This window comes from Palaemon carinicauda, chromosome 5 (assembly GCF_036898095.1).
Source record: "Palaemon carinicauda isolate YSFRI2023 chromosome 5, ASM3689809v2, whole genome shotgun sequence".
Taxonomy (NCBI): domain Eukaryota; kingdom Metazoa; phylum Arthropoda; class Malacostraca; order Decapoda; family Palaemonidae; genus Palaemon; species Palaemon carinicauda.
In genome coordinates, this window is record NC_090729.1 from 113,641,397 (window position 1) to 113,659,700 (window position 18,304).

An 18,304-nucleotide genomic window follows, 5' to 3' on the forward strand; every position below is an offset into this window, starting at 1 on the left:
TGGTCAGACACTCTTGACAGAACTCATGCAGCACCCTGTTATCGACGGGTTCAAACGGGCCCACAACCTCCCTTGGAAGTTCATCACTCCTCGAGCCCCGTTGCAAGGAGGGTTTTACGAGCGCTTGATTGGGTTTACCAAACTCAACTTGCGCAAAGCCACTTACCGTTGCCACCCTACGTATGATGAGTTTGTGACCTTGGTCCGAGAAGTAGAATGCGTGGTGAATGATCGGCCTCTAACATATCTGGATGCTGACGACCCCACTGATACGCCTTTGACCCCAAGCCACCTACTCTATGGTCGAACCCTCTCATTGGCACCTCAAGTCCACCTGGCTGACTTAACTGATCCTACTTTTCGAGAAGGGGACATCCTCCGCAAAGATTACCAGAAGCTGACCAACATGCTGCAAACATTCCTGAAGAGATGGAAGTACGACTATGTCAGTTCCCTTCGAGAACGACACCAGAAGTCTAGTCGCCTCCACCCGAACATCCCCAGAGTTGGAGATTTATGCTTGTTGATTCTGGACGAGGTCAATCGAGAGGAGTACCCTTTGACCCGTATACTCGAAGTATACCCAGGTCGAGATGGGCACATCAGAACAGTCAAGGTCCGCTCTGCAAATGGAGAGTATGTACGTCCAGTCAACCGACTCATACCTTTGGAGGTTAACAAAAATGGCCAAACGCTATCCGAACCAAGTGAGGAGGAACCTCCTAACACCCCTCCTCTCGAAAATCTCGACAGTCCTCTTAGAGACCAACTGGCCGAGAGAAATGATGAGACCACAGCCGAAGCTAGGTCTCCTGTAGTCATCGCGGCGCCTCGCCACGACAGGCCTACACGGGCCTCTGCTGAACGTGCACGAGCCCTATTCCAGGAGATCTTGTAGTAGCTTTACATAGTCTTCATCAACCATGTGAAGGACTGCTGAAGTGTGGAGAATTTTTATCTGAATGGTTGAGTGGGAACTTAGTCCAGGAAAGTCTCCCTACGGCAATTACCCAAAGCTCAACAGGGGAGGATAATGAGCACTTACTCTCGGGACACAAACGCCCTGCTAATACTTTACTGCCATAGTTCACTAACCTTCACTCTTAAATACAAAAGGAGGCAATTTTACTGTCCAGAGGCCGGAGAACTCCACACGTTAATTTGGAAATAATTTATGGCCTACTCTAGCTTTGTCAGGGCTAGAGTCATCTCACTCTAAGGCTCTGTTTCGACTCCGTCCCAGTGACCCCAGTGAGATGCTGTACAGCTATCTTACGTTAATGCAATTAGAGACAATAAAAAAAAGGGGGAACAGTGGAGTATAAAAGTATAAAGTAAAGTTAAATGGGGATCTTCACCTTCAAAGCACTAAGTTAAAGAGCGTACACTCGCTGATACTAACTTACCTCTGTCTAGAGTAGGTTACTCTCAACACCTTGGGTACTTCTGACCCGTCCCATAGCATAAATGGGTAAAATTCATATAATGCGGTTAAGGATACCAAAATGTGTAATCTATTCCAAATGATTTATTACATTAAAAAAGGGATGGAAATAACTCGATGATTTTAACACAACAAAATTAAAAATTGGAAAAAAATATCAGTAACTCAATTATAAGTTTTACATATGATAAAATGAATAAGTGAATTTACAACACAATAAAATTGAAAACGTTAAACGGAATTAACTTGTGGATTAAACCTCAACTAGAATAAATAAGAGTCAAAAAATTCTGATCAACAATTTGTGCGGTAGGCTGCTGTGAGGTCCCAACATGTGGTCAGTAACCTCAAGCAATTACCAAGATCAAAAAAAATATGAGTACATTAATTTCCATGCACGCAGCCCGAAAGATGTAATGCCAAAATAATACCTAAACTTAACTTATGAGAAATTGAAACTTATCTAAGGGGGAATGGCCATTAGTTGAACTCACAAGATTTTTTTCTGTTGTGGGCGCCCGTGTCCTAAATGTGGCGGTCTTCAGTTTGCTCACTAGGCCTACAGCACTTAATTTGCAGAGTCAACGGTCCCCTCCAACTAGCCCCCAAGACTGGAACCGACGTGCAGTAGAATTAACAGCTTTGCACTGACACTGGTTATCTGCTTGACCTCCTCTACGTAATCTTGGTTAGTTAAGGTATAAGGGGGCAGGCTAGTGATGGAGAGTGGGACACGAGGTTGACATTGGAGCCTGACTTGGCAGCTCCGTTTCGTACCGTGGCCTGTATGTTTGTGAGGTCGAGTTCAGGTCAGCTGCGTCCTCCTTCCTTCCCAAAAAAAAGCGTATCTTGGTGCGTAGGCCTACGGTCTTGAGGTGCCAACTCATTTAGGACAGGCTTGAAAACCTTGTGCCTTGTGAATTTCAAGCAACACACTTTTTTGGGCTCAAGCCATGGCGTCCTGATGGAAGGTTCCTTTTTGGTAGCTTCCTTGGGTATATAACTACTAAATATTTCCAGAGAATTTAACCACAGGTTATCACAGAATTCTAACTTCTGGAGCGAGTATCCTAAAGGTTTCCCTTTAAGACATCGTATATCAACAGGGGACGCATGTATTAACGCGCCACATAGCTATCTACACCCTACATAGAGTTAACACTTCGAAGTGTAGGGGCGGAGAATAGCTGGGGAGCCGTTCCACAGCTAATCTCGTTCGTGGCTACTTTTGGTACTCGAGACGTAAACAAACGGGCGCCATTGTTAAATGACGTCACGTCCGTCCTCATCCTTCGTTTAGTAGCTTGCCTTACTAGCCGGATTTTTCCCTGTGCGTACTTATCGACTTGCATCTTAGCCATGTCTCTACCCTCGGCCTCGCCTTCTTCTGGAAAGTTGAGTACAAGGTTCCAGTATTGTTTAAATAAGCTCTGACCGTAAAGTAACTTTTACTTTTCGAGATATTTGATGTTTTGTGGCAGAGCTGTGCCTCGACCGGACCCGCCATTTTATGGCGTCACTGTTGTTTTGCATGCCTTATTTAGATAGCCTGAACAGCTTATTCCGGCCTCATTAACTAATCGATACTATTAGTTATTTAGTCTTCATAGCTAGGAACTTTTGTATCGTGTTTTGACGCTTTGTTATCGGTCATCAATTGACCCCATACCAGTTGGCTAGTCTAGCCCCTAGGCCAGAGCGCCTATATCAGTGTTCATGCATGATATTTTTCAGTGATCCTAGGTTAATTTATGAAGATAGTGGCATTATTTTACAATACTATTGACTGTGATGCAAGTGTTTTCGCTTTCAGGGACCATATTAGGGATAGGTTAGTTAGTGTGCCTTTCTAACCTAACCTACAAGTAGGACCCCTATATGCTTCCTTCATCCCCTGCCTTAGGGCATCCCCTCTGTGCAGCCTTGCTCCCCCTACCACGTAAGGGGATCAGGCTCTTATCAGAGTATATATCGCTTCTCTGTCCCCCCTAAGGGAATGATCCCCCCTTAGGGTTGCGTCCGAGAATGAGGAACGGCTAGTCCGTCCTCTATTGCTGGGGCTAGGTCTCCGACCTTCCCTGCAATAATGATACGTCTTCCATCCTTCCTAGTTCAGGGTGTAACATCCCTGCTCTAGGTTAGGTTTTGGGGGAGTTAGCTCTGTACCTTGCTGAAACGATACCCATGCACCGTTTTCAGACAGGCTGCCTTACCTTAGGCTAGGGAGTGTCCTCCCTTCCTTGGTGGCCGCTTTGGTACAGAACCTCCTCCACAGAAGACCCTTCTCTTCTCCCCTCCCCACCTATCTCTTGTATGGCCTAGCCTATACTTAGGTTAGTCTATACCCATCTGTCCCCTGTCCTACAACTCCTCCTTAGGGTGGAGTGATAGGGCTACCTTGAGCTCCTGTGTGCAGTCCGCTCTGGTACATATACCCTTCATAGTGTCCTATGGGGTTAGCCACTGGATGCGTTCTGTCTGCAGGGGTTCTCCCCCCCTCTTGGGTGTTCCCTAGCCCTCCCTTGGGCTACCTTAGCTCCCGGTCCTCTGCGGCCCCTGCTTCTGGGTGATAGGGCTAGCCTCTATCATGGGTACACCCACTCAGGTGGGATGTCTTGGGGTCCGTGGCCGGACCCCTACATCCCTCCTTCTGTCTCTTTCACTATCCTGGTGCCGGTCCCTTGCCGCCTCCACTGTCGGTGATACCCACCTCCTACCTTGGTGACTTATCCTTTGCCCTCTGGGCCGCCAGTCCTTCGTGTGCCGGGGGACTTCCGCCTCCCGCCGGTGTCCAGCCGATGGCCTTCCCTCTTTCCTCATAGCTTTGGTCGTCCGTCCACCGGCCGGCATCCGCTGCCGGCAGTCCGGTTCTGCTATAACCATCCTTGTTCCTGTCACCAAGCCGGCAACCTTCGGCTGCCGGAGCCGCCGCTCCCCGCCGGCGTGCCGTCGCTGTGCCGGCGGCCGCCACCCTGGTATTACTCTTGACTTCTATATTGTCTTCCCTAATGCCAGAAACTCTGCTGGAGCGGCCTCCGGCGTGCCGGTGGTCTGCCGGAGACTTCCGGAGGCGTCAAGGCGACTTGCACCCCCTTCTACTAGCTATCATCTGATGTTGATAGCCCTACATCGCAACCAGATGGTTTGATTACGTAAATGGATAGGTATTATCTTACTGTTCTATTAGTAACCATGCTGTCTTCTTGCATATCACAGATTTCCAGCATGCTGTGTGTATCTTAGCACGGCTGGTTGCCGGAAACCGTTACCCTATGGGATCTTCTACGTTCCCAATTCTAGAGTCTGAGTAGCCTCAGTCCTAGCTTTATACCCTTGACAATTCCCAATAGAATTCCCACTGCCTTCCGGGCATTCCATGTCGAATTCTGTCCTGTGCCTTCGGTCACAACAAATTGTCTATGGATAAGGTCACGGTAACCAGCCGGGCGGGTTACACGGAGTATGTATCTATCTCCTTCTTTTCCGCCCATTCTCTGATCATCACACTTAATGTTAAGTTAAAGATTAATCAATTAATATTTAACTTTAGTTTAGAAGTCATCCTTATGACTCCCCCATACTCATGTTCTCTTTCTCTTACAGGAGGAGCAACAGAAGTGCGACCACGGCTTCTGTGCAGTGAAGCGCCCGCACTTTTATGGGCACACGGCGTGTAGGACCCACGCCCCTTGTGCCAACAAGAAAGGAGATCTGAAGTTCTGGGACCCGCATAACTGTACGGTCTGCCAGGAACGCCTGGTCGACGCGTTCAATAACCCTCCTTCAGCGGAGGTTAGGGACGCTTCTCGAGAGAAGCTACGCAAATGGGTGCGTGGCTTCCAGAAGAACGCCACTGGACCGTACCTTGCCACTGAAGACATGAGGGCCTTACTGTTCCCAAAGGCATCCCCAGACTCTGTGGTCCCCAAGGATCAGATCCCCACCGTCCAGATAACGGTGGAACCCGATGTTGTCATGGCCCAGTCCATGCACGAGTGTCACCTGGATACCGACAACGCGGAGCGCATGTCGGAGATTTCGGAGACTACGGAGAGGAACCTCATGGCCCAAGAGCTGGACTATGAAGAGAACCAGGTGGAATACACCGAGTCGGAGCAGGAGGTCGCTCCGCCTTCCACCCCCGCCCCAACTCCTACACCGACAGAAGTGTCTCTCCCGTCTACCTCCGCCACCCCGGACCCCATCCCATCCGCCCAGGAGATGTTCCGTATGATCGAAGCACTTATGGACAAGAAGCTTCAAGTGACACACGAGTACATCAGGTCCATGGGAGTTTCCAAAGAGCCGAAAAGGATTTCGGTTAAGGACCTCCCGATATGCTCGCACGCCAACCCCTGGAGGTATGCCGAGCATATGCCCATCGCAACGGGCAGGATCTTCATCAGCGAGAAGGTCGGCTCGATTACCCTGGAAGAAGTGGAGTTCTTCCCGAGTTTTGAGGCTTATCCGGACTGTTACGTCCGGCTTCGATCCGAACCTGCCTCTAAAGAGGAGACCGAACCTAAGGAGGTGATAGTTTTCGATCTCCCGAAGGCCCAGGCTATGTTGGCCAACGCTGTTAAAAGTAGGGGCTTTACATGCTCAAAGCTTCCGGCGCTGAGCAAGAAGCACCCTACCTACGTCGCACCTGATGATGCGGTCCTCCCCTTTACGGAAAAGGCCTTCGCTGCGTGTCACAAGGCAGTGGAAGAAGGGAAGCCTTGCCCTGCACTGGAGGAGTGCAGACCCTTCTCCCTGGTGACTCCCCCCGATGTTCGATACTGGAAGGATATCCAGCATACCTTCGTGGTGGGAAAACTAGATCCTGACGTTGCTGGACGTCAGTTTAATGAAGACCTCCCGAAACTTAACGACCATCTCCTTCGTCGGGAACAAGACACGAAGGAAAGGCTCGCAGCATCCATGTCCCTCCAAGTACAGCTTGACGTCATGGCTGGCGACACCAGAGTCCCCGACCACTACATGGTGCTCGCTAAATCGCATATGGCGACTCTGGTTAAGGACCTGTAGAGTTTCATGAAGGCTCGAAGAGCCTGTCGTGAATTCGTGTTCTCAAGTGCCACAGTGAGACACGAACCCCGGAGGCTGATTTCCTCCAACATCTGGGGTAAATTCCTCTTTCCCTCTGATCTTGTGAAAGAGATCACCGACAAGGCTGCCACTGAGAATAGGAACCTTCTCAACAAGTGGGGCATGTCGAAGAAGAGGAAATCCTCTCAGGACGATGGCCCTCAACCTAAGAGGAAATCCTCCAAGCCAAAACCCCAGCAACGTCAACAGAGACGGCAGTTTCCGGGACCCGCTACTCCCCAAGTGGCTGCTCAGCCACAGCAGACCTTTCAGCTGGTCACCCAACCGGTTTTGTCCCAGTCACCGGTTTTCACCCCTGCCTTTGAGCAACAGACAACTACCTTTCGTCCCAAAGGTAGAGGCTCAAGCAGAGGTGCAGGCAGAGACGCATCTCGCCATCCCTCCAGAGGCAGAGGAGGAAGGGGAGCTAGCGGCCGTGGCAGTAAACCCTCGGGACACCAGAAGCAATGAAGTGCTTCCGGTGGGAGGAAGACTCCAGGATCGTTGGACCTTCGATCCCTGGGCACACAGCATCGTCAAGAAGGGTCTAGGCTGGAGTTGGACTCAACCACCCCCAACCTTCCAGCAATTCTTCCAACAATCAACCCCCCTTCTGGAAGAATATGTCCTAGATCTCTTGAACAAGAAGGTGATAAGGAGGGTAAAGTCAACCAGGTTCCAAGGGAGACTGTTTTGCGTTCCCAAGAAGGACTCCGACAAGCTCAGAGTCATTCTAGACTTATCCCCCCTCAACAAGTTCATAGCGAACAAGTTCAAGATGCTGACTCTCCAACAGATAAGGACCCTTCTGCCTCGAGGTTCTTACACGGTCTCCATAGACCTGGCGGATGCCTACTGGCACGTTCCAATGAACCACCACGCTTCCTCCTACCTAGGATTTCGACTCCAAAGGAAAAGCTACGCCTTCAGGGCCATGCCCTTCGGCCTCAACGTGGCCCCTCGGATCTTCACAAAGCTGGCGGACGCCATAGTACAACAGCTCCGCCTCCAAGACGTCCAGGTGATGGCCTACCTCGACGACTGGCTAGTCTGGGCTCCATCGCCCAAGGATTGTTTAAGATCCTGCAGCAAAGTCACCCAGTTCCTAGAACACCTGGGATTCATGATAAACGCGAAGAAAACTCGCCTCTCTCCAGCTCAGAAGTTCCAATGGTTAGGAATCCAGTGGAACCTTCAGTCACACCGCCTTTCCATCCCCCAGAAGAAAAGGAAGGAAATAGCAGGGTCTGTCAAGCGACTGCTGAAATCCAAACGGATCTCAAGACGTCAGCAGGAACGAGTTCTAGGCTCTCTACAGTTCGCCTCAGTGACAAACCCAGTGCTTCGTGCACAGCTAAAGGATGCCGCGGGAGTCTGGAGACGTTCTGCATCCATCGCTCGAAGAGACCTCAAGAGACGGCTCCCAAACAGACTTCGGCTTCTCCTCAAGCCGTGGTCAGAAGCAACGGCCCTGAAAAGGTCCATCCCTCTTCAACATCCACCTCCATCACTCAACATCCACACGGACGCTTCGCTGGAGGGTTGGGGAGGTCACTCCCACCAAAAACAGGCTCAAGGCACATGGTCTCCCCTATTCAAGACGTTTCACATCAACATCTTGGAGGCCATGGCGGTCCTTCTAACACTGAAGAAACTCTCCCCGCCTCCCGCAATCCATATTCGTCTAACCCTAGACAACTCGGTGGTAGTTCGATGTCTCAATCGCCAAGGCTCAAGATCGCCCCAGATAAATCAGGTGCTTCTGACTATCTTCCGTCTGGCAGAGAAGAAGAAGTGGCACCTGTCTGCAGTTCACCTACAAGGATTCCGCAACGTGACGGCGGACGCTCTATCCCGGACAAGCCCGATAGAGTCGGAATGGTCTCTAGACGCAAGATCATTCTCCTCCATCTCTCACCAAGTCCCAGAACTTCAGATCGATCTCTTCGCAACGAGCGACAACAATCAACTTCCTCGATATGTGGCCCCGTACGAGGACCCCAAGGCAGAGGCAGTGGACGCCATGTCACTGGACTGGAACAGATGGTCCAAGATCTACCTGTTCCCTCCCACCAACCTACTGCTGAAAGTCCTCTCCAAGCTGAGAACCTTCAAAGGGACAGCGGCCCTAGTGGCTCCCAAGTGGCCCCGGAGCAATTGGTACCCCCTGGTCCTGGAGCTGCAGCCCACGCTGATCCCTCTCCCGGGCCCAGTTCTCTCCCAGCAAGTACAGAAGTCGACTGTCTTCGCTTCATCATCGAAAATCAAGGACCTTCATCTCATGATTTTCTCTCCCTAGCCGCGAAGAAAAGGTTTGGGATCTCGGAGAAAAGTCTAGACTTCCTCGAGGAATACAAGACCGAATCCACAAGAAGGCAATACGAATCATCATGGAGAAAATGGGTCTCATTCGTTAAGGCAAAAAATCCTACAGAAATCACCATCGAATTTTGCATGTCCTTCTTTATTCACCTTCATGGACAGGGCTTGGCAGCCAACACAATTTCTACTTGCAAATCGGCCTTGACTAGACCACTGATGTATGCCTTCCAGATTGATCTGTCCAGCGACATCTTCAATAAACTGCCGAAAGCATGCGCTCGTCTACGCCCAGCACCCCCACCGAAACCGATCTCCTGGTCTTTGGACAAGGTGCTCCATTTCGCCTCCAACTTGGATAATGATTCATGCCCTCTCAAGGATCTGACTCAGAAAGTTATAATTCTTTTTGCTCTTGCTTCAGGAGCCCGAGTCAGCGAAATAGTGGCATTATCAAGAGAAGAGGGTCATATCCTGTTTACTGACTCAGGAGACCTTACCCTCTTCCCGGATCCGACGTTTCTCGCCAAAAACGAATTACCCACCAAAAGATGGGGCCCTTGGAGAATATGCCCCCTGAAAGAAGATGCCTCTCTATGCCCAGTAGAGAGCCTCAAGGTCTATCTTCGCAGAACTTCGGACTTTGGTGGAGGCCAACTCTTCAAAGGAGAAACATCGGGCAGCGACCTGTCACTGAAACAACTAAGAGCGAAAATCACCCACTTCATTCGCAGAGCGGATCCTGACAGTACACCCGCCGGTCACGATCCTAGAAAAGTTGCATCGTCTCTGAATTTCTTTCAGAGTATGGATTTCGAAAGCCTTAAGAGTTTCACAGGCTGGAAATCCTCGCGTGTTTTCTTCAAACATTATGCGAAACAAGTGCACGAAGTCAAACATTTTGTGGTAGTCGCAGGTAGTGTTATGAAACCTGCACCTAACTCTGCATAGAACAGTGAGTTACTTGGGACTCTAACTCTACGGGTGCCTATGTTGACCCTCGAGTGATACGTAGTGATTTCAAAAACACTTAGTGCTTTTCATATAACTGTTCTTATCCCAGGTGAAATGTCATAGTCGTCACACGAGTGCCGCATGCCTAGAGCATGATGTGTTTTACTTTTAAAGACTGACGTTCCTCGAGAACGAGTGCCTACTAATAAATTTGAAATTCTCTTTCAGATTCAAGAGCACGTCTTTCATTACTATGTACATTATAATTTGTTGTAAATTACTTTTATATATATTGCATTTCATTAATATACTCTGCAATTGTGAAATAAAATTTCTATTTTATTACTTGTGCGTCTCAATCCGCTCCTACTTATACTATGAAATACACGTCTGTCATAGTTTTATTATCCCCTTCCTCTTATGGTTGATGAAGATTACTAAGGTTTCAACCCTTATTATATATTCACCTGTGCAATGTAACATTCCTACACGAATACTTACTTACTTCATACCTTAGAGACCAGACAATTCTCCATTAACATACAGTGCCTAACCACCACTTGTCTGCCCTTGAGAATGTTCCTAATATGAATGCCAACCATTCAGTCTTGTCTCCAAGTTCTTCAGGCTCTTCTAGCAAGGTGAGTAGCCCTTCGATGACCACTTTGATCTCGGCATGGCCCGTGGGGACTTCACTGCCAGGGGGGCAGGAAGTTCTCTTCCCTACGGTTCTTCTATTAAGATTACTATGCTACCCTGTTCAAAGCCCTCGGCACTTTCTCAAATAGGGGAAAATCTACCACGATACATTGATTCTCTGGTATTCTTCCATCAGGACGCCATGGCTTGAGCCCAAAAAACGGATTTTGAGCGAAGCGAAAAATCTATTTTTGGGTGAGATAGCCATGGCGTCCTGATGGACCCTCCCTGCTACTTCGTCCAGTTTTTCAGGTCCCACCCTGCTCTGCTGTATCATGGTGATCGGCAAGCAACTGGCTTCAGGATGAGGACGGACGTGACGTCATTTAACAATGGCGCCCGTTTGTTTACGTCTCGAGTACCAAAAGTAGCCACGAACGAGATTAGCTGTGGAACGGCTCCCCAGCTATTCTCCGCCCCTACACTTCGAAGTGTTAACTCTATGTAGGGTGTAGATAGCTATGTGGCGCGTTAATACATGCGTCCCCTGTTGATATACGATGTCTTAAAGGGAAACCTTTAGGATACTCGCTCCAGAAGTTAGAATTCTGTGATAACCTGTGGTTAAATTCTCTGGGAATATTTAGTAGTTATATACCCAAGGAAGCTACCAAAAAGGAACCTTCCATCAGGACGCCATGGCTATCTCACCCAAAAATAGATTTTTCGCTTCGCTCAAAATCCGTTATTTAGAATACAAGGAGAAATCTTGCAACTCCAGGGGGCAAAGATAATCCTAATTCTAAACATCTGGCATACAGAATAAAAAATGAAACTAAAAGGTAATTTAGCAAGTCGGGCTTACGTGTGTGGACAACCATACCTCCAAGACTAGCAGACTTGAGTTGTAATTAAGAGATTTAAAATACTGTACCTAAATACTTACGGTAGAATAATGTATACAAAAAACATAAAAGTATTAATCTTGGGACACTCGCTTAAGAAAGACACATTACTCACATTTTTCCCTGCCGTGACGTCACGAACAATAACAAAGTCTACGTATAAACTATGAAGAAGAAGAGTAGTGAAGAAAATTCTTCACAGTTATGAATAAAACACTGTAAGGCTAATTATAACTGACAAAATGCTTGTCGTAGCCTATTGGAAACATCCCTCCCCAGCAATCTACTGGACGGGGGTTCGAGACAAACGTAAGCTTTGGTTGGAAAACCGCCCAAGCTCGATAGTTTCTTATAGTGTCTGCAACCTCTCCATCCTTGTGAGCTAAGGATATGGTGTTGGGGGAAGCCTACAGGTCTACCTGCTTAGTCACCAGCAGCCAGTGTCTGACCCTCCCTGGTACTACCTTTGGTAGAGTGGGGTCTTGGGCGCTGATTATATGTATACGTGGGCTGTCTCCAGGGCATTTTCACTGTCCCTTGCCTCTGCTATTCATGATGGACCTCTAAACTGCTGAACGTGATCTAAAGCAACAACAGAATTACTAATTCCTCCTCTTAAAGTGTACTAATTTTTTAATCTTTTACTCTACCTCCGATCCCTGTCCCTTCCTTCCTTGCTGTCCAACTTCTCTAACGTTCACTGAAAGTTAATAGTCTCCCCACTGCTAAGTACTTTTGAAGAATAGCTCCCCTGGTTTTGTGAAAAAAAAAACACGATGTGGAAATAGCGGATGGAATGTTAGGCCTATAAAGTACCATATTTATTCTCAACAGTCCATTGTAAATCCATACTTCTTACACGTATATATTAAAAATTTATTTAAAACCCGTTAATACCAATTAAGCACCATAAGTCTTTATCTATATGCAAATATTGTCTAATTTTAAATTTGAATAGCTGTCATTTGGCTGACTTGCTCTCTCTCTCTCTCTCTCTCTCTCTCTCTCTCTCTCTCTCTCTCTCTCTCTCTCTCTCTCTCTCTCTCTAACAATCTGAATTTACGAGTGTCCACTGTAACCACTTTTAATTTGATTTATTAAACTTTATGAATGTTAAAGTAAAACTAAAATAAATGATGAAAAAATTAAGAAATAGACCTACGGCTTATTAGTGGCAAATTAGTGCCATAGCCTCTGTACCATGGTCTTCCACTGTCTTGGGTTAGAGTTCTCTTGCTTGAGGGTACACTCGGGCACACTATTCTATCTAATTTCTCTTCCTCTTGTTTTGTTAAAGCTTTTATGGTTTATATGGGAAATATTCATTGTAATGTTGTTACTGTTCTTAAAATATTCTTTTTCCTTGTTTCCTTTCCCCACTGGGCTATTTTCCCTGTTGGGCCCCCTGGTCTTATAGCATCCTGCTTTTCCAACTAGGGTTGTAGCTTAGTATTTAATAATAATAATAATAATAATAATAATAATAATAATAATAATAATCAACAATTCTGTAAACTTTCACAGAAGATAATTACCGCAAGAAAAAAAAATATTACCTTTCTTCATTATATAGTTGATGAATGTTTTCTCAAGCTCTAATTACCAGAAGAAATAAACGATTAAAACCGCAAAGTATGATTTATAAGTGGCTAATTATCACTACATAATGCAAGATCTAAAAGAAGACAGGAATCACCTCATGAAAAGGAAGAAGAAGAAGAAATGTCAACATCTGTCTTCGAAAAAGTAAAACTCGCATTAAAACTTGCCGTAGGTGACAACTAACAAGCCTTTTTTGACTGACAGGTGATTGACAGCTTAAACAGTCCGTCACTTTGCAAATGCCAGTGAATGTTAATCCTCTAAAGGTAAAGATGGCGTGAATGTAATGCCGGAAGTGATTTCTAATGTGAAATGGGAGAAGCCGTTGTAAAGCTTGTTCTGATACGGATAAGGTGTTTATCCCTATCCGATATTTCATTTTTCGTGATTATCTAATTTTCTTGTTAAGAATTATTATGAAAAACTTTGGCGATTCACATCATACATTTATGCTAACTTTGGCTTATATTGTCGATTAATTAAATTTATCTTATTATTTATAGGCTGACTCGGTATTATCGACAAGTAGGCTAAGTAGGCTACCGCTTTATAAACAAAAATAGGTAGATTCAAATTTTTTTCCGAATGAAAGTATATTTCAAACCTTAAATTAAATCCAGTAAAATATTAAAAAAATGTCTCGATAAAGTTTTTTTTTCTTTTTTTTAGAATCTGAAAAGAAGAAATAAAGACACGAAACATGAAAATTTGCCTACATGTTATTAAAAATGCGTCTACGGTTTCTAAGGAAATATTCAAAGAGAAATAATGCAGAATGAAACAGCAGTGGGATTATATATATATATATATATATATATATATATATATATATATATATATATATATATATATATATATATATATATGATCCTGTTCAGAAAAAGTTGCATTGTGTTCGATGAAATATTATACCAAGCAAGTGATAAAAGTCAACTGAATTCGGCTTCAAATTTTTAGATTTTCAAAAGCATATAAGACGTCGGTTGTTTTCATGTTGTAATTGACTAAATTGATTCATATCACCAATTAATACCAGATCTGAACTGAGTTGAATAAGATTATCTGTATTAGAATAGAAAATTCCTGTCTGGTTCATTTAACATTTTTCTATCCTGGGACCTCTTTCCTTGCAGTAGCTTTAAGGGTATTATCGCAAATCAACAAAAATATAAAAAGAAAGCTATAATGATAATAGATTTTCTTTCAATCGTTTGTCTTTGCTGTATCTCGATTCTCAACGGAGTTTGCTTTTTGGATTGTAGCCTGAAGCTAACAAAAAAAGGTTTAAACAAAGTAATAATAATAATAATAATAATAATAATAATAATAATAATAATAATAATAATAATGTTTATTGGACAAAAACATATTTACATACAAAATATTTACAAAAAAAGATTCGGTCCAAGCCCATGTGGAGCAGAGCTCTTCGGGCAATAATACAAATAAAATAATATCTTCAATTAAAAAAATTTATAAAAAGTAAATATTGATATAGATATACTAAATGTACACATACATATACATAAGTATATACATATGCATACATATACAAATACATATACACACATGTACATATACATACACATATACACATATAAATGAGATTTTCAGCCTAAAAATAAATGGAATTGTATATTCGTATAATAAAGTATAATAAAGAAGGGCGGAATAATAAATAGTGCAAATTTTGAATTTAAACATTGATATGGTAGAAATGCTAGAATTACAAATGTATACAAGCAATAAACAATATAAGAATTAAGAACATTATTGCATTAATGGTTAGGTCATGAAGAAATATCAACTAATAAAACTTAGTACACAGATAATAACATATTAGTATATGATTTTTTAAAAGATCGAATGCTAAGCAATGCCTTAAGATAAGCAGGCAGAGTATTCCATTGTTTAACTCCCTGATAGAGATAAAACTGTTCACATTTCTTTACACGTACGAAGGGAAGAGTTAAGTTAGAGTCTCTTGTTCCATATTGGTGTGCTGATTGTACCTGAATTATTTTTTGTCTAATGGATGGGTATTTATGCAGCGAAAGTGTTTGAAACATCAAATTCATTAAGGAGAGTTTGTAGGTATCCTCCAACTTCAGAATCGAGAGAGACCGGAATAGAGGTGATGTATGAGCTAAATAATCACTCGAAGTTATTATTCTCACCAGTTTTTTTTTTTTTTTTTGCATAATGATTAGCGGTTGCAGGACGTTTCTACTGCAACTCCCCCACGCTGTAATGCAGTAATTTAGATGAGGAGATATTAAAGAGTGGTAGAGTTGTTTTAATATATATAGCGGGAAATAATCCTTCAGCCTATATATGATACCTGCAATTTAAAAACGAAATGACTGCTTCACAAATAATTATTTTTTATTAGTTTCAATTGATGTTTTACCCTTAACCCAAATATGTAGATAAATGACAAAAATTAAAATAATTTGATCACATACATTGAATATAGGCCTATAGTAAAATCAATCTGTCGTGGCTGCTGAACCGATTTCTGACCGACTGTATAGCATACTGATTTCAAAATAGTTCATCCATTTTAAGGTAAAATGAACACTGTAGTTAGACACGAGTCTCCAAACTGACTGAAACTGATAAACCGTAGCCGTTTTATGACAGATGTCCTTCCTTTTTTACCAATCTCACAAGATTAACCAGAGGTTGCTACGATTAGCCTAAACTTAAATTCTCTCTCTCTCTCTCTCTCTCTCTCTCTCTCTCTCTCTCTCTCTCTCTCTCTCTCTCTCTCTCTCTCTCTCTCTCTCTCTCTCAAATATATATATATATATATATATATATATATATATATATATATATATATATATATATATATATATATACTGTATATATATATATATATATATATATATATATATATATGTATATATATATATATATATATATAGAGAGAGAGAGAGAGAGAGAGAGAGAGAGAGAGAGAGAGAGAGAGATTTCCAAATGTAAGGTTTCCATTTATATAATGGTAATTGGAATCAAATACATTTTTTTTTCACTCGAAATTATAATCCCTGGTTATTTGCCAGTTTAACCGTCTCAATAGACTCTGGAAGATGGTGAGTTTTAAATCTAATTGACCAGTAAACATCTTGGAGGTCACAAGGGTAAATTTATCAGGCAGAGATCAGTGAGCCATATTTAATCCCCAGAAGGGTTGATCTTGGATTGTAAAGTGCAGTGCTTGAGACTGCTTAAGCCTTAAGTGTTCCTGAAAGAACAGTAATTCGAATAACGAATAATCAAAAGGGTCGAGTCACACAAGAAGAATAGGGAAATTTCTAGGGGGAAAAATACAGTGATTGCTCTAGACGACATCTGCAAATGTGTTTTAAGAAGAATTTTGGCAACCGTGTTAGACTTTTATACACGTAAGGAAATGTAAATATCACCCACGAATGGCATTTAATACCGAATTCTATCTTGGGAATATATATCCACTTGGAATTCATTTTATGGTAACAGCTTCTGGCCGGGTGGAGATTCGAACCCCCTACCTGTGCGGCTGGAAACTATGCCTACAGGGACTCTACCGTGGGTGATATTTACATTGATTGAAATCACGTGTGCTTGTGATATATGTTCACGTAAGGAAATCTCCACCGATGAAAAACTGGTGGAAGCTAAAGAAAACGTTGCATTCTCTCAGAAAGTCTCTAAGAAAGTGCTGCATGACATAGAGAGAGATAGAGAGAACGAAGATTAACTTGACATTTCCTTTAAGAAATCTTAATCGTATAAGCTGAGAGACCATTGATTGGCGGATGTGACCTGAACACCACAAACACGGAGATCGGTAGTGAAAGATAAGTATCTACCAAGGGCAGAGCAATTAAAAAGATTTAAAAGGTCTTGTTTTTAAAGAAACCCCTTCCTGGTTCATTAAAAGCATTGTTTATACTTGATTATCTCTTATCAATATATCTATCTATCTATCTACCTATGTAATATATAAATATATATATATATATATATATATATATATATATATATATATATATATATATATATATATATATATATATGTATATATATATATATATACATACATACATACATACATACATACATATAATGCTGGAAAAGACAATAAGCAATCTATTATAGTAGAGATGATATTTAGCCGATCTAATGCCAGCAAGTTCAGTTCTAAAGGAAGGGTGAGGGAAAATAGGACAATCGCCCCTATATTACTGTTAATATTTAATCAGCCTTTATTGTTGTTTTCAAAGGTTTTCGACTTGTCACTAAAGAGTGATTCCTTCTAGGGAAATTTAACTAAATATTTACGCTCGGACCCGATACTTTCTGACAAGGAGCTCCTCTCAGCGGCCACCACCGAATGGTTTGACTATAGTTTATAGCAGTATTTTGCGATCATGAAAGATGTAAGTGAAAATTATAAATGATAATCATTGCCTCATTTTACCGCAGTTTTAAAAATTGAGATTTAATTTAAAAATACGCATGATATATAAGTGCATACAAAATTAAGATACCACACTGTATCTGTAAGATAAGAATAACAGTATACAATATCGGATATCACCGCTTGACTCCGGCGGTCCAACCACTCAACCAGACCTTTCAACACCCCGAGTCCGCCAGCAGGGTTGCCAGTTTGGCCTTTTTTCCGGCCAAAAAAAAACTCAAATTTGACCTTTTGTATTTAAATAGGTTGGCCTTTAGTAATATGAAAAAAGCCGGCCCTTAAATACTATATTTTTTACCTTTTTCTATTAATGGGTTGACCTTTTAAAGCCTCTGTTGATTAGAAATTGACCTTTTCTCATTTAGAAAACCTGGCAACCCTGTCCGCCAGGGGTTTTGGGTTAGGCCTATCTAATGGCGAGTCCCCGAGGGTTTTGGGTTGGGTCTATCTAATGGACAAGGGTTTAAGACCCCTCCCCAACCCTTGGGGAATATCTGATATCCCTTGCTAAAGCTTGACAGCTTTCCATCAACAATTTTGATAAATGAGTGGCCCCATGTTGTTATTTCCACTTAAAAGAGGTTTAGAGGTTTACCCTTTTTCGCACCGCTTATCTGGGATAAGTCTTAATCTGGGTCGGTATATACCAGTGACCAACCTATTTTGTGCACGTGTTTCCAGGTTTGAGAGTGTCAGCGCACTGGACTTGAACTGACTTTAAAGGGACAAAGGGTAGCCGGGGATCTCCTCATGTCCGTGAGAATTAGGTATTTTTCTATCAAAGTTTGAAAGTGTATTTGATAATTTGTTTTTAAGTAATAAATAGCGATTAGAATTACTAATAAAGCCTGTAATAATATGCATTAAAAGAAAGTCTAT